This window comes from Erinaceus europaeus, chromosome 17 (genome assembly GCF_950295315.1).
Source record: "Erinaceus europaeus chromosome 17, mEriEur2.1, whole genome shotgun sequence".
In the NCBI taxonomy this organism is placed as follows: Eukaryota; Metazoa; Chordata; class Mammalia; order Eulipotyphla; family Erinaceidae; genus Erinaceus; species Erinaceus europaeus.
Genome location: NC_080178.1, coordinates 12856368 through 12862988, shown reverse-complemented (window position 1 = coordinate 12862988; position 6621 = coordinate 12856368).

The window sequence follows — 6621 nt, the reverse complement described above, 5'->3', positions numbered from 1 at the left end:
ATAGAAAGTGAAAGAGACAGAGAGACACTCCTGCAGGTGGGGACAATGGGTCTGATCCTTGCACACTGTAATAAGTGCATTTAACCAGATGTGCCACCACCAGCCCCTATTTCTTCTGATATAACACCTCCCAAGCTTTCTGAATCAGCTTGTATATAATTCACATCTATTTTGTAAATTTTTTTTAATTCTGGAAGACTGAAAATTAAGTAATAAAAGCGAAATATTATGATCCTGCCCTGCTCCATTTTTTTGCTAATCCCATGTGCATTTTCTCATTTTAAATACCCCTGTACTCAATAATATTCTATCTAATGTGTGTTTCCAATTCAATTGGGGCAGATTAAGTCATACCTTTATTTATTTTTTATTTTTTATTTAAGAAAGGATTAATGAACAAAAACATAAGGTAGGAGGGGTACAACTCCACACAATTCCCACCACCCAATCTCCATAACCCACACCCTCCCATGATAGCTTTCCCATTCTCTAGCCCCCTGGGAGCATGGACCCAGGGTCATTGAGGGTTGCAGAAGGTAGAAGGTCTGGCTTCTGTAATTGCTTCCCCGCTGAACATGGGCGTTGACTGGTCGGTCCATACTCCCAGTCTGCCTCTCTCTTTCCCTAGTAAGGTGTGTCTCTGGGGAAGCTGAGCTCCAGGACACATTGGTGGGGTCTTCAATCCAGGGAAGCCTGGCCAGCATCCTGGTGGCATCTGGAACCTGGTGAGAGTCAACATATGAAGCCAAACAATTTGTTGAGCAATCATGGATGCCAAGCTTGGAATAGTGGAGAGGAAGTGTTAGGGAGGTACTCACTGCAAACTCTAGTGTACTTCTGCTTTCAGGTATATATTTTGCAGTAGTTTATGGATACGTGTGCACATAAGTTCTCTCTCATAGAAACTGGTGTATATCTAGGTTATGGGACTTTGTTAGAAAGTGAACAACCTGAGATGAAATTAGAGTGTACTATAAAAGGAAAGGTCTCACCCGAGTAATGAAGCTGAGGGGTTGTCATTCCACACGTGAAGTCTCTGGATACAGTCTGAGGTGAAGCATGTTGAGGTGGCAATCGTTGCGTTGGTTAGGCTGTGGTCGGCGGATGCAATATTATTTGGTTTGGATTGGGAGATGCATACGGGAAAGTGGGCCCTATCCAAGGGTTCCAGGACTGGGGGAAGTAGGGGCTCTATAGTGTAGATGTGAGGTTCCTGCTATCTTAGGGTTCAAAAAGACTAACGATAGTTAATATTATCATCACATTATTTGTTAATTGGGTTAACTTTGAAAGATCCCTTTGTTATGGTTTGCTGTACAGTATCCAGTATCCTGTATATAGCTGTGCTATTGGATGCTTCTAATCTACTTGGTCTAGGCTTTTGAGAGAGTCCGCATATCAAATACATAGCCTATATATTAAAAAGATTCAGTTTGTCTTTTGAGAAACTTTGAGACATACAATTGATTTCCCCCCTCTCATATTAATTAACTAGTGGTTTATATGTCTACATTTTGCTAGGAGTGTACATAAACACCATTCCCACCACCAAAGGACTGTGACCCATGCCTCCCGCCCACTCCCACCCCCCACTGGCCCAGGAAGCTGCATGTCTACCCCTCACCACTGGGTTTTTACTTTGGTGCCCTACTTACAATTTGATCAGGTCCTGCTTTTTAGTTTCCCTTTCAGATCTTCTTAGTCAGCTTCTGTTGATGAGTGGCATCATCTCATACTCATCTTTATCTTTCTGACTTAGTTCACTTAACATAATTCCTTCTAGCTCTGTCCAAGATGGGTCAGAGAAGGTGGGTTCATTGTTTTTGATAGCTGCATAGTATCCATTGTGTATATATACCCCAGCTTTCTCAGCCACTCATCTGTTATTGGGCACCTGGGTTGCTTCCAGGTTTTAGCTATTATGAATTGTGCTGCTATGAACATAGGAGTACACACCTCTTTTTGATTGGGTGTTATGGAGTCCTTGGGGTATAACCCCAGGAGAGGAATTACTGGATCATATGGAAGGTCCATGTCTAGCCTTCTGAGAGTTTTCCAGACTGCTCTCCACAGAGGCTGTACCGGTTTACATTCCCACCAGCAATGTAAAAGGGTTCCTCTGTCCCCACAACCTCTCCAGCATTTGTTGCTGCTATCCTTTTTGATGTATGCCATTCTTACAGGAGTGAGGTGGTATCTTAGTGTTGTCTTAATTTGCATTTCTCTGACAATCAGTGACCTAGAGCAGTTTTTCATATGTTTGTTAGCCTTTTGGATCTCCTCTGAGGTGAATGTTTTGTTCATTTCCTCCGCCCATTTTTGGATGGGGTCATTTGCTTTTTTGCGGCTAAGTTTGCTGAGCTCTTTATATATTTTGGTGATTAGTTTCTTGTCTGATGTCTGGCATGTGAAGATTTTCTCCCATTCTGTGAGGGGTCTCTCTGTTTGTTTAATAGTTTCTTTGGATGTGCAGAAGCTTTTCAATTTGATGTAGTCCCATTGGTTTGTTTCTGCTTTAGTCTTCCTTGCAATTGGGTTTGATTCATCAAAGATGTCCTTGAGGTGTATGTGGCAAAGTGTTTTACCAATGTTTTCCTCTAAGTATTTGATTGTTTCTGGTCTGACATCTAGGTCTTTGATCCACTTGGAGTTGATTTTTGTTTCTGGTGAGATAAAGTGGTTCAATTTCATTCTTCTGCATGTTTCAACCCAGTTTTCCCAGCACCATTTATTGAAGAGAGCCTCCTTTTTCCATTTAATCCTTTGGGCCCCCTTATCAAAGATTAGATGCCCATAGGTGTTGGGATTTACTTCTGGGCTTTCAATTCTGTTCCACTGGTCTGTGTGCCTATTTTTGTTCCAGTACCATGCTGTTTTGATGATGATGGCTTTATAATATAGTTTAAGGTCTGGGAGTGTGATGCCTCCATTTCTGTTTCTTTTCCTTAAGATGGTTTTGGCAATTCTAGGTGTTTTCAGGTTCCAGATAAATGATTGTAGTGTTTGTTCTATTCTCTTAAAGAAGCTTGGTGGAACTTTGATGGGTATTGCATTAAATTTGTATATGGCTCTGGGGAGAATATTCATTTTGATGATATTTATTCTTCCAATCCATGAGCATGGGATATCTTTCCATTTCTTGGTATCAGTTTCTATCTCCTTGAGTAGCGACTCATAGTTTTCAGTATACAAGTCTTTCACTTCTTTGGTCAACTTTATTCCTAGGTATTTGATTGATTTTGCTGAAACAGTAAATGGGAGTGATTTCTGGATGTCTTCTTCTTCAGATTTAGTGTTTGCATAAAGAAATGCCACTGATTTTTGTACATTGATTTTGTAGCCTGATACCTTGCTATATTGCCTAATAACTTCCAGTAATTTTCTACTGGATTCTTTAGGTCTTTCTATGTACACTATCATATCATCTGCAAATAGTCAGAGCTTGACTTCTTCCCTTCCAATCTGTATCCCTTTGATTTCTTTCTCTTGCCTGATTGCTATGGCAAGAACTTCCAATACTATGTTGAAGACTAACGGTGACAGTGGACAGCCCTGTCTAGTCCCCGATCTGAGGGGCAATGCTTTCAGCTTCTGTCCGTTGAGTATGATGTTGGCTGTAGGTTTGCTCTATATAGACTCCACTATCTTGAGGAATTTCCCATCTATTCCCATTTTTTGTAGAGTTTTGAGCATGAATGGGTGTTGGATTTTGTCAAAGGCTTTCCCTGCATCTATTGAGATAATCATGTGGTTTTTGGCTTTGCTTTTATTGATGTGGTGAATGACATTGATTGACTTATGGAGGTTGAACCAGCCTTGCATTCCTGGGATGAATCCCACTTGGTCATGATGAACAATCTTTTTGATGTGTTGCTGTATCCGGTTGGCCAAGATCTTGTTTAATATTTTGGCATCTATATTCATCAGAGATATTGGTCTGTAGTTTTCCTTTTTTGTTCTGTCCCTATCAGCATTTGGTATCAGGGTGATGTTGGCTTCATAAAATGTGAAGGGAGTATTCCTGTTTCTTCAATCTTATGGAATAGCTTAAGAAGTATGGGTATTAACTGTTTCCTGAAAGTTTTGTAGAATTCGTTTGTGAAGCCATCTGGTCCAGGACTTTTGTTGTTGGAGAGATTCTTAATAATGGTTTCAATTTCTTTGTCTGTGATTGGTGCATTTAGATTTTGTAGTTCTTCTTGGTTCAGTTTTGGAAGTGCATAGGTTTCTAGGAATTGTTCCATTTCTTCCAGATTCTCTAGCTTGGTGGCGTATAGTTCTTTATAGAAATTTCGCAGGATTCTCTGGATTTCTGTGGTGTCAGTTGTGATATCTCCTACATCGTTTACAATTCTATTAATTTGAGTCTTCTCTCTTTTTTGTTTGGTGAGTCTGGCTAGGGGTTTGTTAATTTTGTTTAATCTTTCAAAGAACCAACATTTGGCTTCATTGATCTTTTGTATGGTTCTTTTATTTTCGATGTTGTTTATTTCTGCTCTAACTTTAGTGATTTCTGTCCTTCTGGTTGATTTCGGTTTCCTTTGTTCCTCTCCCTCTAAGTCCTTGAGGTGTGCAGTAAGGTCATTCATTTGGACTTCTTCTTGGTGTTTAATATGTGATTGTATGGCTATAACTTTCCCTCTCAGTACTGCTTTAGCTGTGTCCCAAATATTTTGATAGGTTGTGTCTTCATTTTCATTAGTTTCCAGGAACATTTGAATTTCCTGTTTGAGTGAGTCTCTGACCCAGTGGTTTTTAAGGAGCATGTTGTTTAGTTTCCAAATTCTGTCTTTTAATAATTTTCCGTTTGTTGTTAAATGTTAGTTTTACTCCACTGTGGTCTGAGAAGATACTTGGGATGATTTCAATGCTCTTGAATTTATTGATGCTGTCTTTGTGGCCTAACATGTGGTCTATCCTTGAGTATGTGTTATATGGATTTGAATAGTAGTTATATTCCAGTTTTTTGGGGTGGAGGAGTCTGAAAATGTCCAAGAGGTTTAGTCTGTCAATCTCTTCATTCAATTCTCTTGTATCTTTATTGGTTCTCTGCTTTGTTGATCTGTCTAAGTGTGAGAGTGGGGTATTGAAGTCTCCCACTATTATTGTATTACTATTGATGTATTTTTGAAATTCTTTCAGTAGGTGCTTAATGTATTTAGATGGTCCCTCATTGGGTGCATAGATGTTAATAATTGTTAAGTCTTCTTGGCTGATTGCTCCTCTAATCATTATGTAATGTCCTTGCCTATCTTTTATTACTTTATTTAATTTAAAATCTATCGTTTCTGAGATGAGAATGGCTGTTCCTGCCCTTTTTTGTGGACCGTTAGCCTGTATGATAGTTTTCCATCCTTTCACTTTAAGTCTGTGTTTATCTTGTTGTGACAGCTCGGATTCTTGCAAGCAGCATATGGTTGGGTTATGTTTTCTGATCCATCCCCCCACCCTGTGCCTTTGATGGGTGAGTTTAAGCCATTGACATTTATTGATATTATGGATTTAATGTATTGTAGTGCCATTATTCTAAAAAAAATTTGTTTACTCTGATGTATTGCAAGTATTATAGTGATGTTCTTGTTTATAAGATGTCTTTTAGTACCTCTTTCAGTGCCGGCTTGGTGATGGTTGCCTCCTTTAACTGTTGTTTGTCTAAGAAGGTTTTGATCCCTCCATCTAGCTTGAATGAAAGTCTAGCAGGATATATTATCCTTGGTTGAAACCCTTTTTCATTCAGGGCTTGATAGATATCTTGCCACTCCCTTCTGGCTTTTAGAGTTTGAGTGGAGAAGTCTGCAGATAATCTTATGGGTTTTCCCTTGTATGTGACTTTTTGTTTCTCTCTTGCAGCCTTTACGATCCTTTCTTTATCCTTACTTCTTCTCATTGTGACTATGATGTGTCTTGGTGTCTTCAGGTCTGGGTTTATTCTGTTTGGTACTCTCTGGGCCTCTTGAACCTTGATATCTTTTCTGTTATTCAGGTCTGTGAAGTTTTCTTCTATTATTTCCTTTAGAATGTTTGCTTCCCCTTCCTATCTTTCTTCCTCTGGCAGGCCAATTATACGAATGTTACTTCTTTTGAGATCATCCCATATGTCTCTGTTGTTGTTTTCAGAGTCTCTCAATCTCTTTTTAAGCTCTTTCACCTCTTTCTTAGTTTTCTCTAACTCATCCTCTGTCTGACTAATTCTGTTTTCTGCTTCTGTTAGTCTGCTTTCCCTTGCCTCAGCTTCTTTCTTCATTACAGCTATTTCAGCTTTCAGTTCTCTAATTGCCTCAAGATAATCAGTATTTTCCTTGGGGGTCTCAACTGTTGTTTCCCTAATACTGCTATTCCTTTCCTCCAATGTTGTTTTCATTTCTGTGATTAATAAGTTTATTATTGCTTGCATACTTTTCTTATCTATGTTTACTTCTGGCTGATTTGTAGTTTCTTCTGGGCTCTTGTCTTCATTCATTGGAGTAGCAGTTTTATTTGTTTTTAATCTACCCCTTTTTTGTGTTTCTATTTTTTTATGCTCTGTTGTTCCTTAGTTGTTGTGTCTTGAGTACAAGTAACACTGTACTAAATACCTTTATGACAATTGCACTCACCAGCCTCCGGAATTACAGTAGCAAC